Source organism: Marmota flaviventris, chromosome X (assembly GCF_047511675.1).
Source record: "Marmota flaviventris isolate mMarFla1 chromosome X, mMarFla1.hap1, whole genome shotgun sequence".
NCBI classification, from domain to species: domain Eukaryota; kingdom Metazoa; phylum Chordata; class Mammalia; order Rodentia; family Sciuridae; genus Marmota; species Marmota flaviventris.
The window spans coordinates 44,752,033-44,773,687 of NC_092518.1; the positions used below are offsets into that span (position 1 = coordinate 44,752,033).

General features: G+C 42.9%; 1 pseudogene; it reads right to left on the minus strand.

Annotated features, from left to right (window-relative positions):
* Positions 1 to 6,857: 6,857 nt before the first annotated feature.
* LOC114104154 (bone morphogenetic protein 15-like) lies at positions 6,858 to 15,993 on the minus strand (annotated as a pseudogene).
* Positions 15,994 to 21,655: the final 5,662 nt, after the last annotated feature.

Genomic DNA, 21,655 nt, shown 5'->3' on the forward strand with positions numbered 1-21,655 from the left:
TTCATCATCTGCCCAATGGCTCTAATGTATGGGCACATGTAGGAGAAATACACCAGCCAACTGGTGATCCTCTATTACTTTAATCTCACTAAGTTCATCTCTACCATCAAACCTTTGTTTGCATATCTTATATTCAGGCACTTGCCTGGAAGTAGTCACAAAGGAACTTAAGAAATTTAGTATCTCACTGGCACAGAGATGTACACTTTTATTCTCAAGAGACTGGGGAGGCTGAGGTAGGAGGATTGCAATTTTGAGGTCAACCTCAGCAATTTAGGGAGACCATCTCAAAATAAAAAACAAAAATAAAAAAAGAGCTGGGCAAGCAGTAGCACATTCGCCTGGCATGCGTGGGGCACTGGGTTCGATCCTCAGCACCACATAGAAATAAAATAAAAATGTGTTTCCACCGAAAACTAAAAAATAAATATTAAAAAATTCTCTCTCTCTCTAAAAAAAAAGAGCTGTGGATTGCGTCTTAGTATGAATTGCCCCTGGGTTCAACACCTAGTACAAAAAACAAGAGAGAGAGAGAGAGAAGAAAAAAGATATCAAGTTGTTCAACCCTTCAGTTTACAGAGAGGAGGCATAACCTGCTTGATACCAAACACTACTTAATGGCAAAACCAGCTTTCAACCAAGGTATCCAAAGTTTTAGTCAGCATTTTTTCTTCTGTGCCATCATGTTTCTTCTGGCTGTACTTCCAAGGAAGGATAATGTGCCTGCTAGCAGCAGTGATTTTTATCAGTAAAGAAGCAAGATTAATCTCTCACAATTAGAGAAATGCAAATCATCTCACTCCAGTCAGAATGGCAGCTATTATGAAGACAAACAACAATAAATGTTGGTGAGGATGTGGGGGAAAAGGCACACTCATACATTGCTGGTGGGACTGCAAATTGGTGCAGTCAATATGAAAAGCAGTATGAATATTCCCCATCTGATTCAAATGTAAGATATGTCATGATCATTTTACTGTCATGTGTAACTAATTAAAACAAATAAAAATTTTTTTAAAAATGAAAAGCAGTATGGAGATTTCTTGGGAAATTGGGAATGGAACCACCATTTGACCCAGCTATCCCTTTCCTCGGTCTATACCCAAGGACTTAAAAACAACATACTATAGGGACACAGCCACATCAATGTTTATAGCAGCACAATTCACAAAAGTTCAACTGTGGAACCAACCTAGATGCCCTTCAGTAGATGAATGGATTTTAAATATGTGGCATATATACACAATGAAATAAAAGAGAATAAAATCATGGCATTTGCATGTAAATGGATGGCATTGGAGAAAATAATGCTAAGTGAAGTTACCCAATCCAAAAAAACAAATGCCGAATGTTTTCTTTGATATAAGGAGGCTGATTCATAGTGGGATAGGGAGGGGGAGCATGGGAGGAATAGACAAACTCTAGGTAGGGCAGAGGGGTGGGAGGGGAAGGGAGGGGGCAGGGGGTTAGCAATGATGATGGAATGTGATAGACATCATTATCCAAAGTACATGTATGAAGACATGAATTCGTGTGAACATATTTTATATACAGAGATATGAAAAATTGTGCTCTATATGTGTAATAAGAGTTGTAATACATTCCACTGTCATGTATTTAAAAATAAAATCAATTAATATTACTAAAAAAGAATCAAGATGATCTCACCAATTCTGTGTACAAAATATTTACTAGTTTGTGCTGTTTGCACAAGGAGCTAGGCAATTTATGTTCTTCTGCTATAATGATGAAAAGAAGCTGAAGAACATAAGACAGCACTGTAAAGTAAGCCTTGGAGTGAAAATGGGTGGTTAAAGGATAGCTCAGGTGCTGGGATTATAGTTCAGTGGTAGAACACTTACCTAGATGCTTGAGGCCCTGGTTCTACCCCTAGCACAGCAAAATGGGGCAGGGGGAAAAGCAGGGCCTCCTTTCATAATAAGGGTGTGAGGATTTTTATTTTTTTCTTTACCAAAGTGTTTTCATATTTATTATTTCATCTTAGTCTCTCAACAGACCAGGAGTAGATAAGTTAGAATTATTAGCCTAAATTTACAGATGCAGAAAATTATACTGAAAAGTTAGCTCAGTGATTTGCCCAAGGTCACCCATCTAGGTAGTGACAAGGCCAGGACTCACATGTGTGTCTCTTTCTTCCAAATCTCTTTCCTCTCATCTAGACACATAATTCTAGTAGTCCTTGAGTGATGACTACATATCCTGTAAACTGAACTTTACAGATTTCAATATGTTAGGGCTGAAACATGCTGAGTTCTACTGAATGGCATCATAGAGATCTTATCCCAGAAAGGGAAAAAAAAAGTTTGGTTTCAAGCTAGGTCAGAGCAAATGCTGTGTCACAGATAAGCATACAATTAGCCTACAATTAAGAATCAACAAGCTGTTTAAATTCCCAGCACCAAAAGAATCAAAATTAAAATATAAAACAGGGCCTGGGAGTGTTGCTAGGTGGTAGAGAACACTTACCTAGCATGTGTGAGGCCCTCCACTCCCAGTACTGCCAAAAAAAAAAAATGACATCAAGCTGAGATGCCATTTCCTCAAAAGCCCTACATTCTAGTGGAAAAAAATGCAAAACAATAAACATGATCAAGACTGTCTTCTCAGGTCTAAAAGTCTCCAAGATAGAGGATGATTTCCCATGTGAATCACCTCTAAGAACTATAAAAAAGTGGGCTACCCAAACTGCCATTTTATTAAAGAAAAGTCGGGTCAGCATCATATAGTGCAGACAGTCCCGGGGAATGAGAAGAAAGGATTGATGGGGAGCCTGTGAGAGAAGTTCCCCTGTCCTGCTGGGACACAGGGCAGATGGCAGTGAGTCTAAGAGGCAATGACAGGTGAAGAAATGGAGGCAGGCAGTGGAAAGATTGACCCCAGAAAGACGGCTGTGGAAGGAAGGGGCCACTGTGTGTTTGCTGGCCACAAGGAAGAAGCTGCACAAGAACCCAGAAAGACACTAAACAAGCAGGAGAGTGAGAACGTCCCGTTGAGTCACAACTGCTTCAGTTCCTCAACTGTTGCCTTCTCCTAGAAAGTAGAGAGCATCTGGGGGCATGGGATAGAAATCCATTCAGAGAGACACAGAATGTCAGAACAGTGGGTGGTATGTTTGGCTAACCCTTAGGTACCTACCACTTTAGGCCCCATTGATCTGTTATGCATAATACACCTGGCACCCTGTTGAGATCCCCAATTTTCCCTGAAGTGAAAAAGGTCAAGCTTGGTTTTCCCTCTTGAAAACCTAGGACAAAGAAAATAATTCAACTCCAACTGGAAGACACTTGAGCATTGTCCCTTAAAATAATTAAAATGAATCTCTTCTTCCTCTTTCCAACCCCCTCCCCAGGAATTTTTTTTAAAGAGAAAGGAGACACTTGAACTTGAGTTTGGTAGTTCTGGAGTGATTGAGTGGAGGGAACATCATGGTTTTTATAGTTTGGCTTCTTCAGAACCACAGGGGGAAAGATGCTGACCCATATCTGAAAAGTTAATAAAGAACCACAGAAATTTCATGAAAGGGCTGTTCTCAGTGCCTGACCTTCACCCCCAAATGCCAAAGAACACACCTAACTCACACTAGTGCTATTCTTGGTGGAGAATCTCAGAGTGAGGAGAGCTTTTCCAGGGTTACCTAGTTTAAGACAGTTTCTGGAACCTGTGCTATAGTGTTCGAAGCCTGTTCTCCAGTGGTCATAGGGGAACTTGCTCCCTTCTAAGCATGTCCATTTTGTTGTTGGAAAGTCTTGGCTGTGGGTGATATCCTAAGGTTGAACTGAAGCCATTTGCTCTCTGTCTGTCATTCATGGGTCCAAGCTTTACCTTTTGGAATCACACAGAACAAAGACACTTTCTCTCTTTTAGGACAGTCCTTGGGAGAACTAAAAACAAATGTGACCTTTCAAATATGACCTTTTCAAAAGCATTGTTAAACTTGCAAGTGTGTGGTATCCTCACAGCCAGTGGTGGTATCCTCACCACACTAAAATAGGGAGGAAATGGAGATTTATTTTATGAATTCATTTGCTGCAAATCTGGCTGGGAAATATTGCTTTAGAACTGAGGCATCTGCAAGTTTGGAATGATTATCTGACCAAAACCCTAGCACTACTATCTTCTATACTTTCTCTTTCTCTCTCTCTCTCTCTCTCTCTCTCTCTCTCTCTCTCTCTCTCTCCCTCCCTCCCTCCCTCCCTCCCTCCACTACCATGTATGTCTCCTTCCTCTCAGAGGAAGGTTTAAAGTAGAGATATCTTCAGATTTGAGAAACAACGCTGAGCTAAAGCCGTATTTCAAAAAGAAAAGAGAATCCATCACCCAGTCACAACTTACCCCATTCTGCCAGTGTTGCAGTGAGTTTCTTTGCCACTATCACTAAAAGACCTGACAAGAACAATTTTAGAGGAAGAAAAGTTTATTTGGGGGCTCACAGTTTCAGAGGCCTTGATCTACAGAGAGCCAGCTGTGTTCCTCAGAGCTCAAGGACAGCTGAATATCACCATGAAAGTGTGGCAGAACGAGGCGGCTCAAGACATCACACCAGAAAGCAGAGGAGAGTGAGTTCTGCTCATCAAGGACCAAATAGATATCCCAAAGGCATGCCCCAGGGACACACCTCCTCTAGGACCAGCCTACCAGCCTATGGTTGTCATTCTGTTAAGGCTCTTCTAACCCAGTCATTTCTCCTCTAAACCCAAACATTTCTCTTCTAAATCTCATCTTACACATGGATTTTGAGGGACACCTCAACTAAACTAATAGCCAGTGATTTCCTTGGGGGTTTTGATGAGTCTGGACTTAATGGATAATAGGGCCAACCAATTAACTGAGTACTCCATAAACAGCTTGCTCCACAGGTATTCAGGGCTCAAGGCTGGGAGATCAGGACTTTCTGCAAATAGCAAAGAACCAAGAGACTGAACTCAGGATCTGGTCCTATAACCAAGGTTTGTCTTCAGGCCTGTTATGTATTTGTGCATAATCCAGGCAGACTGGGAAAATGACTGGACTGAAAGCCCATATCTCCTCTCAGTTCAAATTGAAGTACATAGGATTTCACAAACTGCCCTATTCAGTAACATAGCTATCCCATTCTATTGACATTTGTAGCATCCTTTTGAAATGGGCACAAATATTAATCATCTTAATTTATGTACAAAGCATATGCATAAATTACATTTATTCCAATGAAAAAGTTAGTGAACTATGCAAATATTGAATTATTATATCAGGAAGAACGTATGCCCCACAAAAATGTCACTGTTGGGTGAGGTATAAAGCTCAGGTGTAGGCCACTTGTCTAGCACGTATGAGCCCCTGGGTTGGATTTCCCACTCTGTAAAAAGTATTGTTAGTGTTCTGTGTTTGTGTTAATGACTTACTAGGTACTGGGGTCTGGCAATAGAGAACAGGGGTATGACACAGGTAAAACCCCTCAAAGTGAGTTCCATCCTTTTCACAATAGACAGTTACACTAGTGTATACTAAGGGAGAGCATGTAATGCTATGTGAACCCAAAGTGGACACCTACCTGAGTCTGGAGGGGCATGGGAGCTACTGAGATGAAAAAAAAATCACCTTAGGTGATTTCTAAAGATACAGTGGATAGATGGACAAAGGAATATTAAGGAACAATTCCTTAAAGGGAAGAAGAGCATTTATATATGCATAGACTTGCAAGATATTCACTTGCAGCATATTTAGTCTAGCTAGAACTGTTGAGAAGGAATTGGTAAAAATGAGTTGATTTATGATGGATAAGAAAGATAGGGATTAATATTTGCAAACATATGTACCTACCCTTAATCAACCCCATCCCACTGAGAATGATACCAATTTATCAAGGAAGAGTCGGGCAGAGGGAAAGACTTACCAAGCTTCCTCAACAGGGCATGTCCATGAGTCCTGTTCACCAGCAGTATGCCTTTAAGAAAGCAGAATTCTGAAGAGCCTGCAGACCTGCCCCATAGGGACTAAAGATGAGATCCTAATCATAGCTAAAAGCCAACAAAGGAAACAAATTCCTTCCACCTGTTCTCCTAATTCCCCAAATATTCATGATCTTCTTCAACAAAAAAAAATATATTTTTTAAATTTTTTATTAATGCATTTTAATTATACATTCTTATATTTGTACACATGCACAATATATTTAGACAATTTCATCTTCTCATTTTACATTTCCCTCAATTTATGTGCATCACATTCCCACCCCATCACTTAAATACAGCACAGGAATATAGAATAGAACCACAGCATAAGCATTGGATAGCCCACAACAGAGTTCCATTCATCCCCATCTCCCCAAGTCTAATGTCCAGAGCCCAATGGATACATGAAACATGCAAGCCCAGAATGAAGTCAGCTCCAGACCTCTGCATGGCTCACTCTCCCCTTCACCACAGTCTCTCCTCCTCTCCTTCCCCAAACAGGCCTCCTGGTCTCTGAGCCATCAAGGACCTTTCTTTGGGTGTGAGTAAGGGCTTTAAATGTTATGTAGAATAAGAAAATATCCTGTGAAATCTACTGCTCCATAGAAAGTTTGAAATCTCCCTCATCCTAATCAGCAATGACAGCTCTTCTCCTCTTTACCACAAATGCTGAATGTTGAAGCAATGTTGAAGCAATTGCCATCTCGGACAACTCCATGGTGATGCTTCCCTTTTCCCAGATGTAGAGGCTGAGAGGAAAAGCCCTACATGTTTACATGAAGGTTCCTATAAAGATGGTTACCTACAAAGTTCTCTAATCCAAGAATTAGAAGGTGGAAAGAGCATAGAAGCAGGCAGTCTGGATAGGAGACATTCATTTCCAGGAGATAGGAGGGGAGGAAGAGGGTACAAAAATCTCAGGCTACTAATACCACTCCAAATCCTCCAGAGCCTTAGAAGCTGAACACTAGCAAAAGTCCACCTTTCCCAGGCTTTGGTGGATACTTTATAAAGTTCTACCAGCTTGGGCCAGTGACTTGAAAACGTCACAATAAAAAATGACAAAATAGAGGCCTGGGGCTGTAGTTCAGTGGCAGAGTGCTTGCCTTGCACATGTGAGGAGGCACTGAGTTCGATCCTCAGCACCACATAAAAATAAACAAATAAAATAGACATGTTGTCCATCTATAACTACAAAAAAATTCAAAAGACAAACTAGGACATCTTCAAAGGACCATCTTACCCAAGCAGCAAGGGCTCTGACTAGTGGTCAAATTGTACTGACCAATAGTAGTGGTCAGATTTGTTCTAGTGACCAAATTTGACTAGGTCAAATTGGTATCAGCACAGTCTTGTCAACTGAGTAGATTACAAATGGGGGAAGAGACTAAAGAAACAATACTTAGGGCAAGGGATAGGACCTATAGATTTAAGATCCCATATATCTTTCACACTGATATTTTCAACCATTCTACAATTACATGGGCAGCCCTAGCTAGCTGTTCCTTCATTATTATCTACATGTGCAAGACTGAGCAACCATATCCTCAAACTCCTTATACAGAATATTCCCAGTTTCCTCAATCAGAAGGATGCTCATGGGAACACATTTATAAGGCACACAGGAGGGCCAAGGGACATTCTTGTCCAGCAGCTCACTGACAAGGTTTTGAATGATGGCGTGATTGGGGGAATTGAGAACATAGCGTAGCACCCGAGGACAGGATCCCTTACAGTAGTTTGGGGTATGGTGGCGAGGAGCAATGATCCAATGATTCCAGCCCCGCTGCTGAAAGCTGACTTTGAAAGGACGAAGGGAACACTGATTATTGGCAGACTGATTATTTGCAGACCCATAATGTTCCTGGGAAGAGTCAGAAACCCTAGACACGATGCTGCCTGCTCGCCGGACCCTTTTTTGGAAGATTCCCTTTCCAAAAATTCCTCCAGTCCACTGGGAAGTTTAGTCCACTGGCCACTTTTATGAGTGTCATTGAAATAGACTAGTACAAAGGCAGTGTCCAAAGGTGAAGTACCATTCCATTGGATCCCAGGAATCCAATGGAATCCAAAGGAATCCAAAAACAGCAAGCTACCTTTTTGCTGCTGACAGATGAAGTGGAGTCTTAGGACCCTGTGACTCTTGTGATCCCAGAGTGTCTGTTGAATGTGTTGTGTGGTGTCCATCTCTGTTCAGGCTTTAGACAGAGAAGACTTTAAGGAATTTCCTCCTGATGGAAAGTGGTTGGTTGGGCTTTGTGGGGCCCAGGACTCCACATGGCAGGATAAATGACAGTGAGCTAGGTGGAGTTGTTGATGATAAACCACAGTGGCTCTGACCAGTTGGTACACTTCCCGCTTTGGTCCGAGAGGAAAGTCCAGGAACCTGTACACATAAGGCAGAACAGGGTCAGGGGATTCGTGTCTTGCCTGAATACTGAGCCTGAAAATCCTTCACAAAACTGTTCAAGAGAAACAGCTATAATCAGCCCTGAAATTAACTCAAAGTAATAATATCTATCATTTGTTGAACACTTATGAATGTACAAGATGCTTTATATTTATAAACTCTTGAATCCTCAATAGTCTTATGAGATACTTATTATTCCCATTTTGCAGACAAGGAAATTGAGGCTCACAGAAGCTATGTCAAAGGACACACACCCAAGTGCTGGATTTATCTCATTGGTGAGAGCACTTTTGCCTAGCATATGTAAGGTCCTGGGTTCACACAGCCAGCATGTGGTAAAGTTAAAATTTGAACTCAAGCTGGTTTCCATTAAGAAAAGAAACTATACCAGTGGTGAAGAAGTTGGTCAGGGGAGGGAGGAGGTAAGGGAAAAGGAAGTACTGTGAATTAAATTGATCAAATTATGTTATGTCCCTGCACAAATATGTCATGATGAATCTATTATGTATGATTATAATGCACCAATAAAATTAAAAATAAAACACTAAAGAAAGTAATTTGTCTCACTTTTACATCACTTTACACTTCTAGACTGAGGGGAAAAACTCAAGCATACAAGAGTTTAGAAGATCAATTATATTACTGACTACTAAAGGTGACTAAAAGACATGCTGAAACATGCATGGATTAGGGTCCTTATTTCAGAGATAACATGTGGCCTTTGGTTTCTTGGTATTGGCTCTGATTTGTGGATGCTAACCCACAGAAAGATTGGGGAGGGGACAATAGAAATCCATTGGATTAGACAAAGGGGGAGGAAGGGAAGGAGAGGAACAGGAGAGACAGTAGAAAGTTGGTCATAACTGTCCTAGCCTTGTATTTGTACACAGGAAAACTCCACATCATGTGCAACCACAAGAGTGGGAACCCAAATAGAATAAATTGTATTTCATGTATGTATATTCTGCCAAAACACAGTCTACCGTCATGTATAATTATAAATAATAAAAATGTTTAAAATATTTTTTAAAGAGTCCTTATTTCATATCACTATACAGATGCAGATCTGGGGCAACAATTCGATATTGGGTGCTATTTTGTCATTGTTTTAAATCCAGGACCTAGGCACCACAAAATAATTATATCACTAGTGGGGATAGCTATTTTTGCCATTTCTGTCTTCCAACAACTTCAAGAATGGCTTCTTGGGCTGGGGCTGTAGCCCAGTGGCAGAGTGCTCACCTAGCATGTGTGAGGTACTGGGTTCGATCCTCAGCACCACATAAAAATAAATAAAATAAAGGCATTCTGTCCATCTACAACTACAAAAAGTTTTTTTTTAATTGCTTCTTAAGTATCTTTTGGCCATTTCTCCTTTAACTCCCCATTTATCCCTTTTCCAATCCTTTCTAGAAATGGCTCTCCATTCGCCCCATTCATTTTACCAACACTTCTCTAAATACCATCTCAACAAGGCCTTGATCACCAATATTTTGTTTGCTGGAAAGTCTATTAAAAACCACATGCCTCATAGCAATTGAGAGATTTAATCCAAACTGTTGTGCTGACACCCAGTGGCCAAAGGGTAGGAAGGCTGGGCCTGCAGAGTTCCCAACTTGTGCTCCCCCTTCTGGTAAAGGTCAAGAGCAAAGACTACAAAAGGAGACATCTCAGGAAAATGTCTTCTCTCTCCTTTACAAACATCTGAATAAGTATTTCCACGTTAATTTATATATTATTCACTAACCTTCCTCCTCCACTGAATCCACAAGTCTGGGGTTGTAATAGTGCTGGGGATTTAACATAACTCTTTAATATTTTGATGTTCCAGAATACTTTTTAAAGTTTGGATTCTAACTCATGCTTAACACACCCTCAGGATTGGGGCACTCACTAGCCATCATTCACACAGGCCCAAGCCAGGCCTGTATTTGCTTTCTTAAATTATTCCACACTCCCATCTTACAATAATCTTTCCAGGAGGCCCACCCATACACCTGCTCCACCCTGCCTGAAAAGGGACCCAACCCAAACTCTATCTAGTGAGGAACTGCCCTTTCCTTTCAGACCTTGACCTCACTAGTTTCCTGAAGCAGGGTGGGGTTGCTGAGGCTCAGAGCCAGGAAGGGTCTGCTCAGACCTTTTCAGGGAAAGGAATGACTCATACATCCTGTGTGACTGAACCTGTAATCTGCTTCTGGATCCTTTCCAGAGTCCCTAAGATACCAGTATGCTTCCTAGTCAGCCCGGGATATGTGCCTAATTGTAGGCATCCTCCTTTTCAGCCTCATAGCATCAGTGCAAACTTGATTTGGTCTGCTTTGTGCTGCAGTTAGGAAAGGAATCTGGGGCCCTCCTCAGGGCCTCCGACCCCACCTCTCACCAGCCTCATATCCTGCCATTCCCTGCAGAGCTCTCTAGACTCAGCCACAAATAGGACATTCTTCCCTCTAGGCCTTTGAACACGCTGTTCCTTAAACCTAAGTCAGGTATCTCTCCACTCTTCTCATGTCTCCCTTCTTAATAGACCTCAGCTCAAATGTTCCCTCTTCAAAGCTACCTTCGCATAACCCCATGGAAAGAGATGACTTCATTGCTATTCTCAATCATAACCGATTTGCCACAATTTGCGACTTAACTGTTTGCACGTTTATCTCCCCACCAGAGCACATGCTCCAAGACAGTAGCTGTCAGATCAGGCGAATTGGGCAGCAACTAAAGGAAGAAGATTTAAAAAGGCCACTGAATGAGGTTTTATTGAGATATCACTCCCGGGCAGACTCGATCAGACCCACAGAGTGGACAGGAGAAGGGTCTGAGGAGAAACCGCGTGGAAGCTCAACCAGACTGGACTTTTATGGGGCTTACAGCAGGAAGGGAAGGGCTTGGGACAGGGAAAGGTGTTTTTAGGGTCCCTTGTCCTTTTGGAGTTGGTCAGGGGAGTTAGCTGAACTCCAGGACTGGCCAGGGGGTCCTGCTGATTGACAGGCATTAGTCAGGAGATCTCGCTGATTGACAGGCGTTTCCACTGGCACCTGATTGATGTTCCTTTCCTACATGGCTGCTTTGTTCTAAGTTGCCACCAAGTCGCCACCACCGACCTAACAGTAGCTTTGCCTGTCTTAATCACATTTGCATGCTCAGCCCTATTTATTCAGTAGGTGCTAAATAAATATTTGTTGAATGAATTTCCACCCACACCAAGTTATGTTCTCTTTCCTAAATCAGGATGAACTTCTCTGCCAATGTAATCGGCTCCTTACTCCTCCTTTCCCAAGTTCCAGCTTAAATATTACCTTCTCAATGAGGCCTTCCACCAGTATCTCTGCTTTCCTTTCTCTGCTCCAAACAGTGAGACATTTGTGTGTGTGTGTGTGTGTGTGTGTGTGTGTGTGTGTGTGTGTGGTGCTGAGCATTGAACCCAGGGCATTATGCAAGTGAGGCAAGCACTCTACCAACTGCATTATATCCCCAGGCCTGATCCATTTCTTCTCTGGAATCCTGGGATCCCAATTGCTAATCCTCTAAGCACTTGTAACATTATCTACCTATACTATTATACTAGTGTAAAGATGGCGTTAGGCCTGAGCCTAAGCAACTCCATTTTAAAACTCCAGTTTGAAACCTGCAGTCTCATCAGGCATACCTACAGAGCCTTCCAGTATGGCCCTCAGGCACAAACAAGTCATTTCTCCCCACCCTTAAAAGCTCAGAGTGAAGTCTCTGTCATGTTGTCCTCACCTCAATAAGGGGGAGTGGCAAGAAAATCAGGTTAGGGACCACAGACCAGATGCTTTATGCAAATGACTGATAGGGATTGAAAGGGTGGTCAGAAGCCCCAAAATTTAGTATAAATGATGGAGCAAATGAACTGACATTAAGCCAGCCCACACTGATGCCCTCCCGCTTGAGAGCCTGATGAGAACCTGGACTGACATCCCAACTCTTTTCATGGATTGCCTGATCTTCTGCCTCTTCCTCACCACTCTCAGACTCTACAGCCACATCTTGACCCTGGTGAGAGCTGCAACTTCTCCCTAGGACTCTCTCCTAAACTGGCTGTCAGCTCCACCCCAGGAGAAGCCTGCCTTGGTTCCTGATCTGATCACCATGGTCTGAGTGAGTGTGTGTCCGCTGGTCTTAAAGCCTAAGGTTTCAGACTTTTGATCTGATACTTGAGCTTAGTGTCAGGTCAGTGGCGGTGACTTAGGAACAAAGCACCAAGTAGCCTGAGCATGGGAAAGAAATATCAATGAGGCACCGACAGATACACCTGTCAATAAGTGGGATCTCCTGGCTAATGGCTGTCAATCAGCAGGGTTTCCTGACCAATCCTGGTCTCAGCCAGTTCCCCCGACCAACTCCAGTAGGACAAGGGACTCTAAAAACAGCTTTTCCTGTCCCAAGCCCTCTCCATCCTGCCATAAGCCACATAAAATTCCAGTCCTGTAGAACCCCCACGTGGTTTCTCCTCAGACCCTTCTCCTGTCTACTCTGTCAGTCTGATCGAGTCCCACATGGGAGTGAGTCTCAATAAAGCCTCGTTCAGCAGCCTTTTAAATCTGCCTCCTTTGATCACTGCCCAGTTGCCTGACCTCACATCTGGTGCCGAAACCTGGGAGGGATTTTAGGGCTTCTGCCTCAGGGAATTGAAGTCCATCCCTTCCCCCTTCAAATGAACCAGGAAAATTCCTAAGATGCTCTTTTCCCTGTCTTCATCCGGGCCAACAGAGTTGGGTAAGTTCCCTTGTTCTCCTGACCTTACAGCCCCTTTCCATGTGTGGGGTCTATCCATAAGTCACACGCATGCCATAGACCCTACCCATTCCGTTCAAGTCTCCCGGAACTGTGGAGACATTCCAGTCCTCTTGCAAGCCCCTCCATCCGTTTGGGCCCCCAAGTGGGTTGCTGGGACACCTCAACCCCTGCCTGGCCCTTACCCGTTCCTCAGGTGAGCACAAGCAAAAATTGGGACGCATTTTTCTGCTCCCAGTCACCCCTGAGGGTGCCAGAAGGTCCTGGGAAACACGGAATCCTATCCTTAGACCCCAAAAGTTCTATGGGTCACAATGGCCCCCAGAAGGAACTTTGATTTTAAACCCTCACTGAATTGGACAATTTCTGTCACCAGACAAGGCAAAAAATGTTCAAGCTTTGAGATTCGCTCCCATCCTTCCCTCTGCTCTCCGCTCCCATCCTCCTCTCTGTTCTGTTCTACTGCTAAAGTTTTCCTTGCTGGGGAACCACTTTCCCATTCTACTTTTTCTTCCTCATTCTCAGATAACCCAAGCTTCTCTCAGCCTTACCTTGCAGTCCTCCCCCTGCCAACGGTATGGAATCCGCTACCACCGCTGCTGCGACCATGTCTGTGTGCTTATGGTCTGCCACCCAGGTTCCATCAGGCAGGCAGAAGGGGTCCCATCTTGCTGCGAATTGAGCATGATGGGGACAAAGAAAATCATAAAGCATATTTGGTGCCAAAATCTCAAAGTAGCACCATGGCCCAAATAGGAGAACTTCCTGGCAGGTTGGGATACTGCATTTAAAGATTTAAAAAGTTATAGACAGATTTTAGGATCAGACTTGAGCTCAAATTTCGTCTCTGCCACTCACCGTGTGACATTTGCCAGTTGCTTTCTCTCTCCATGCCATAGTTCTCTTCTAAAATTGTCAATTGCCCCAGAACTACAAGTGGTACTGGCTGTCATTAATTAAATACTGTCACAGATGCTCGCATATCCTCAGGTGTTAGCTTTTCTCATCTTTTCTGAGGCTTTATAAGTCTCCCCAACACAGCATCCTGTACTATTTGCCTTCTAAGAGCAAACCACCACATAAACAGCCCTCCACAAAAATGCAGCTCAATTACAGTCTTCAGAGACAACAAGCAATAAGATTATTATGAAGGAAAGTGGCTAACACATTACTCAGTTGTTGTGGGGAATGGAAAAGATTTTTCAGAAGGCCCCAAGCTAATCTGTTCTTAAGCTGGGGCCCTAAAGGAAAATAGGCTTGGAGCCGGCTTTCCTGAGCTTGCCGTCCTTTCAAAACCAGGGCAGGTGGTACATATCTGGAATCCCAGTGACTCAAGAGGCAGAGGCAGGAGATTCACAAGTTTGAGACCAGCGCCAGCTACTTAGGAAGATCCTCAGCAAATTAGTAAAACCGTTTCTCAAAATTTAAAAATCAGCCAGGTGTGGTAGTGCATGCCTGTCATTGCAGCAGCTCCAGAGCCTGGGGCTGGAGGACTGCAAGTTCAAAGCCAGCTTCAGCAACTTAGCAAGGCCCTAAGCAAATCAGCGAGACCCTGTCTCTAAAAGGGCTGGGGTTGCGGCTCAGTGTTAATATGATGAACCAGAAGTCATGACTATAGTGACTCCATTTTGTTTATTAACTCCATTTTGTGAAACATCCATGCCAACTAGAAAGGTCATGACTGGGGCAAGTTTTTTTTTTTTTTTTCCTTTGGTTGAACCCTCGAGAACATGGAACTATCTAACTGGGCTCTGTTTCTGTAACTGGGATGACTGGGCTCCTGTTTCTGTAACTGGGATGACTGGGCTCCTGTTTCTGTAACTGGGTAACTGGGCTTATTTTGATTGGCTAAGCCTCCCACCGCCTGAATGCAATCTCCCGCTTCTGTAATTTAGCTTGATTGCATTGACAAAACCCCCAAATGTCCCTTTTGTGGTTTTTTGACTTAAATATGAGGCCAAACTGAAGGGGGTGCACCACTCTATCTTGCTTTTAGAGAGTAGAGTGTCCGCCACTGGCCAGCAATAAAGGCTTAATTGGAATGCCAATGTGTGGTCTGAGAGTTATTTGAGGGTCTTGGTATCGGTATAACACTTAAGCACCCTTGGGTTCAACCCCCAGTACCAATAAATAAATCAATAAATTTTAAAATAAAAATAAAAGGCTGGGGCCTAGCATGGTGGTGCATGCCTATAATCCCAGCAGTTTGGGAGTTTAACACAGGAGGATGGCAAGTTCAAGCCAGAAATGGAGATGCGCTAAGCAACTCAGTGAGACCCTGTCTCTAAATTAAATACAAAATAGGGCTGGGGATGTGGCTCAGAGTTCAGTCCCTGGTAGCCCCCACCACCCCAAAAGGGCTGGAGACTGATTTGGTTGTAAAGCACCCTGGGGTTCAAACTCCAACAACAAAACCAAAAACAAAGAAAATGAAGCTGTGCCTACCTGCACCAGGCAATGAGGCCTGACAGTAAACCCACAGATTCCTTGTTCTCTACACTCTTCTGTTCTTCTCCCAACTCTAGGGTAGAATGGGGACACGAGGACTCACCTCCTCTAGGCCTTGCTACATGGGCCAAAGGCCTCACCAGCCTCACCATGGTGGCTCGGATGGTGCAATCTTCCTAGGATGTCCATGGGGGTCAGCTGAACACTGGTCCAACTCCAGCATGTACTGTAGCCGATGCCCTTGGAGCTGTGGCTCCCTCTGCTGCTTGCCTGCTGCTTCTTCTATCAGCTCCTGAAACATGGCAAGGTAGGGGTTTCCGTGGGCAGGGGGGTGACAGAGGGATGGTCTCCCTTTTCCATGTGGACCCCATGCTCCACTGAAAGCATCAGTCCCCAAAGAAGTATTCTAAGAGTGCAGGGGAGGGCCATCTTGAAAGGCTTGGTGTTCAGCCAAGAGTTCCAGACCAAGCCCAAAGGGTGTCACTCTGATCTCTTTGTTTCATGCAAGGAACCATATCTAGGCTCCAGGACCAAGGATGGGACAAGGAATGAAAGAAAGGCAGGCCCTATATTGCTTCCCAAGACGACCTCCTAGGCCAAAGTAGCATCAAAATGAGCAGAAAGAGGAGGTGGGGCAAGGCAGCAGACCCATCCCACTCTCTTTTTAAGGGACCAAAGTGAAGGAGCAGGACCGCCTCCCTCACCTCATCCAGAAGGAGGAAGAAAGGAGAAGGGACCTGCTCTGCCTCACAGCTGTCATAAAGGCCATCCCTCAATCAGACCTTAAAGGGCCAGAGTCCTCCTGCTTCCACCCCACTCCCATACCTCTAAAGGCAGCATTTCCCAAATGTGCCCTCTGCTGACTCAAAGAGAAAATATCTGAGATGACTGTTAAGAATGCAGACTCCTGGGTCCAGACTCAAATGTGGACACTCTAGCGGGAGTAGGTTGAGTGAGTTTTTCTGAGGATTTTCTAGGGCTACTCAGATGTGGAAATCACTGTGAGTATGGCTGCTGGGGCTTAAAGAAGATGACTTCCCAGGGTTCTCAGTCCTGACGGTAAACTGGAATCACCAGGGGAGCTTCAACTATTCTGGATGTTTGGCATCATCCCTGCCATCCTGACATAATGGGTCCAAGGTGTTACTGGTGATTCTGGATTGTTTTCTAAATTTGCAGGTGACTTGAGAACTCCAACTTCGAATTTTCTGGTTTACCATGAGAAGTGTTGAATGGGCTTCTTCATAGAAACCTGAGGGAGTGAAAGATGAATCTATGGGAGTTCTTCTACTCTAACCACTTTAATAGGATCCTCCATGGCTGGGCCTGTGGTTAAGGCTGCCCCAGGCCAAATTCTGCAGATAGATGGTAGGTGTAGACTTGACATTGCCCAAGTTTGTTGGTGCTCTGGAGAGAAGGTAGAATGGGAGATCAAGACTGGGTTTTAAGAAATGATGGGTCTGGCCTGATTTGTTGGAGGACTTTACCTCCTAACAAGAATATCTATGGACAGGCAACATGATTATGGAACAGCATAGACTTTGGTTTAGAGATTTTTTATTTTTTGTGATGGTGGAAGTCGGGTGGTCATTTGTTGTTGTTTTGGTACTGGGCATGAACCCGGGGCGCTTAACCACTGAGCCACATCCCCAGCCCTTTTTGATATTTTATTTTGAGACAGGGCCTCACTAAGTTACTGAGGCTGGATCTAAACTTGAGATCCTCCTGCCTCAGCCTACTGGGCCACCGGGATTACCAGGCATGGAGGTTTTGTTTTGTTTCTATAGCCCAGAGGTCTTATTTTTTTACACCTATTATGTTTCATAGGGAATAGGTTCCAGAAGTTCAGTCTCTTTCCATTATTTCTCCCAAAGTGTGCTACTGTGGGTGGAGCATGCTGGCATTTCAGTTAAACTCGGGTACTTTTTGTCTTCCTCATTTTCCTCATCATTTTCCTTGATGCCTTTCAGAAAGTTATCTTGGCTTTTAGGTGTGCTCAATACACACATTAATTCTCTAGCAAAAATCTTGCCCTTGTTTGTTTGTAGCAATGCCAACAGCATTCTGGGTAACATAATAGACCTCCAGTTCTGCTTGGTGACATTTGTGGGGCATCCCTTTTTAAACAACACCAATTCTATTGATGTTTACATATCACCTTTATTTTAGAGTCACATGTATGTGGCTAAAGGAACAAGTCTGCATTGGCAAGGGGTTGGTACCAGGGATTGAACTCAGGGGCTCTGGACCACTGAACCACATCCCCAGCCCTATTTTGTATTTTATTTAGAGACAGGGTCTCACTGAGTTCCTTAGCACCTCGCTTTTGCTGAGGCTGGCTTTGAACTTGCGGTCCTCCTGCCTCAGCCTCCCGAGCTGCTGGAATTACAGGCATGTGCCACCACACCTGACAAGTCTGCATTTTCTAAAAGGTCTAGAGAACACACATCCATTAAGTGCCTCTCCTCTTCCCCTTTACATTCATCATTTTGGCAGATTACTGCAAGATGGCAGTTCTGGCATCCCTCTCTTGTTCCAGTTTTTAGAGGGAATGCTTTAAATTATTCTCCGTTTAGAATGATGTTGGCCTGGGGCTTAGCATAGATAGCTTTTACAATGTTGAGATATGTTCCTGTTATCCCTAGTTTTTCTAGTGTTTTGAACAAGAAGGTGTGCTGTATTTTGTCAAATGCTTTTTCTGCATCTATCGAGATGATCATATGGTTCTTTATGTCTATCGATGTGATGAATTACATTTATTGATTTCCATATGCTGAACCAACCTTGCACCCCTGGGATGAACCCAACTTGATCGTGGTGCGCTATCTTTTTGATACGTTTTTGTATTTGATTTGCCAGAATTTTATTGAGAATTTTTGCATCCATGTTCATTAGAGATATTGGTCGGAAGTTTTCTTTCTTTGATGTGTCTTTGCCTGGTTTTGGAATCAGGGTGATATTGGCCTCATAGAATGAGTTTGGAAGTGCTGCCTCTTTTTATTTTTCACAAAATAATTTGAAGAGTATAGGTATTAGTTCTTCTTTATAGATGTTGTAGAACTCAGCTGTGTATCCATGTAGTCCAGGGCTTTTCTTGGTTGGTGGGTTTCAGAAGATGTCTTCTAGAATCACCAGATAGTGTCTTCTAGTCACCCAAAATTATTGTGTTCTATTTGACTCTTGAACTTGAGAAGAGTTGGTTTGATGAACATAGATGCTCCATTGTTTGGGTAATATAAATTTTTATTGTTATGTCTTATTGATGAATGGTTCCTTTAAGCAATATGAAATATTCTCTTTGATTAAATTTGTTTTGAATCTACTTAATTTAATATGACAAGGGAAACCGCTGCTTCCTTCTGCAGCCCATGTGAGTGCATGATTTTTCCCAACCGTTCACCTTCAGTCTATGGATGCCCTTTCCTATGAGATAAGCCTCTTAGAGGCAGCATATTGTTGGGTCTTTTTTTTAAGTCCAATCTGCCAGACTATGTCTTTTGATTGGTGAGTTTAGGCCATTAACATTCAGAGCTATTAATGAGACATGATTTGTATTTCCAGCCATGTTTGTTGATTTTGGGTGTTTAACATGATTTGGTTTATCCTTTGATTAGCTTTTCCTTTAGTGAAATACCTCCTTTTACTGATTTTCATTGTTGTTTTTCTATTCTTCTTCATGGAATATTTTGCCAAGGATGTTCTGTAGTGCAGGCTTTCTAGTTGTAAATTCTTTTAACTTTTGTTTATCATGGAAGGTTTTTATTTCATCACCAAATCTAAAGTTTAATTTTGCTGGATATAATATTCTTGGTTGGCATCCATTTTCTTTCAAAGCTTGATATATGTTGTTCCAGTAACTTCTAGCTTTCAGGGTCTGGGTTGAAAAATCTACATATAATCTAATTGGTCTCCCCTTATATGTAATCTGATTCCTTTCTCTCATGGTTTTTAATTTCTCTTCTTATTCTGTATGTTAGGCATTTTCATTATACTATGCCTTGGTGTGAATCTATTGTAATTTTGTATACTTGGAGTCCTGTAAGCCTCTTGAATTTGGTTTTCCAATTCAATCTGGCTGGGCACAATTCAGGAGCCACTTGTCAAAAGAAATGAACTTTATTTTTAGAACACATAGGCCAAACCACACAGCTCTTCAGGAAAACCTTCAGAGCCCAACTGCCACCACCGGCTTCCCACAAGCCTCTCAACCTCCCCCACTCCTTCTGCTCTTGAGACCGATTGGCTGGGTCACATGGGCGGAGCCAAAAAAAGTCCCCCAATGAGTAGCTCCGTGGTCTGAAAGGGCGGGGAAACAACCCAATGAGCATCACCGCAGAGGAGCCAATCAGTTGGCAGCTAGAAGTTTGCTGGGGCCGCTGTGAGCCAATCATCAGCTGGCAGCTGGAAGTTTGCTGGCAGCTGGAAGTTTGCTGGGGCCCCTTCGGCTGTGGCTCTCAACATCTCCCCCTCTCTGTTTAAACAACAAGCATGTGGCTTAGGGACAGTGCCTGCCTTAGGTTGTCCAATACTACATATGGTCCTTACCCGTCATCAGATGAGCTGACCTCAAGGCGTCAGCCTCCTGTTTTAGGTTGGTACCATTGCAATTGGATCTTACCCATCATTGACTACCGGTCCAGCATACAGCCACACATGTGGATAGGTCTTTGTACCAGCGGGGGGGTGAGGTTCTTTGCCTCACCTCTGTTGGCCCCCAAATTTTAGCTGAACGACCATTACAAGCAGAAGGGAGGAAGATACACCAAGTCAATTGACGGCTCCTTTTGGAAAAATTGTACCACCGATGACACCATCAGCAAAAATATGCCAACACTACCACAAGTCTCTGCACCAACAGATAGTTCACAATGCATACAAGTGAGTTCACAATGCATACAAGTGATACATAGTCCAGGCAAGTTCTGCAAGCAGTTCAGTGATGGCTCCTTTTGGAAAAATTGTACCACCACTGACACCATCAACAAAAATACCCCAACACTACCACAAGTCGCTGCACCAACAGATAGTTCACAATGCATACAAGTGAGTTCACAATGCATACAAGTGATACATAGTCCAGGCAAGTAATGCAAGCAGTTCAGTGATGGCTCCTTTTGGAAAAATTGTACCACCACTGACACCATCAGCAAAAATACCCCAACACTACCACAAGTCGCTGCACCAACACATAGTTCACAATGCATACAAATGAGTTCACAATGCATACAAGTGATACATAGTCCAGGCAAGTTCTGCAAGCACTTCAGTGATAGCTCTTGCAGAAGCTGTAGATTGGTTTTATCTTTGTCTTCACCGGCAATGGGATGAAGATAGGAATCCTGGCAATAATGGCTAAAGAAAAAATTATGTAACATTCCAGAAGGCACTAAAAGAAAACAATTTTCTGAACAATTTACATTATCCTGAACAGAATTATTAAATATAATGAAAAGGAAAGGTGAAAGTAAACAAACAGATCTGTTAACCTCCTTTTTTTGATCATATATTAAAACAATCCTCAACAGCTGTTTACCCAATTTAAATTAAACCATTTAAATCACGTGAATAAAAAAAAATATTTGGATCCATTTTTTCATGATCACTCATCATATATGATATATGGACATATGGACATACAAACATACAACACAAAACACAAGTGTGCACACATAATATAATATATACAACACATAACATAATAGTAAAGGCCTTATAACTTTTTACAGGTGAAATCTCCATTGCAATGTTTAAAAACTCTATAGTCAAAAAATAGAACTGATCTGCAAAACATTAACCTAGGTCTGTATGAACTCAAAAAACAAAATAGAACTTCATGATATGGCAAAGGGCAATAATAAAATAGATATTGAAAAAAGCATCCTGGTTCTGTCGCAGATGTAAGGATAGCCAAACTGGAATTTTGGATATCAGCTGTTATGGATTTGAGCCAAATCATCTTCTTTTTGGTCTGTAGAAATCGCTTTAGTTAATCTTTCTGGAATCCAAATCGGCTGCTGTTCTCCCTGTGGAAACACACAAACAGACCCCTGACTCCAGACAATTACTGGATCAGGACCTTTCCATTATCCTG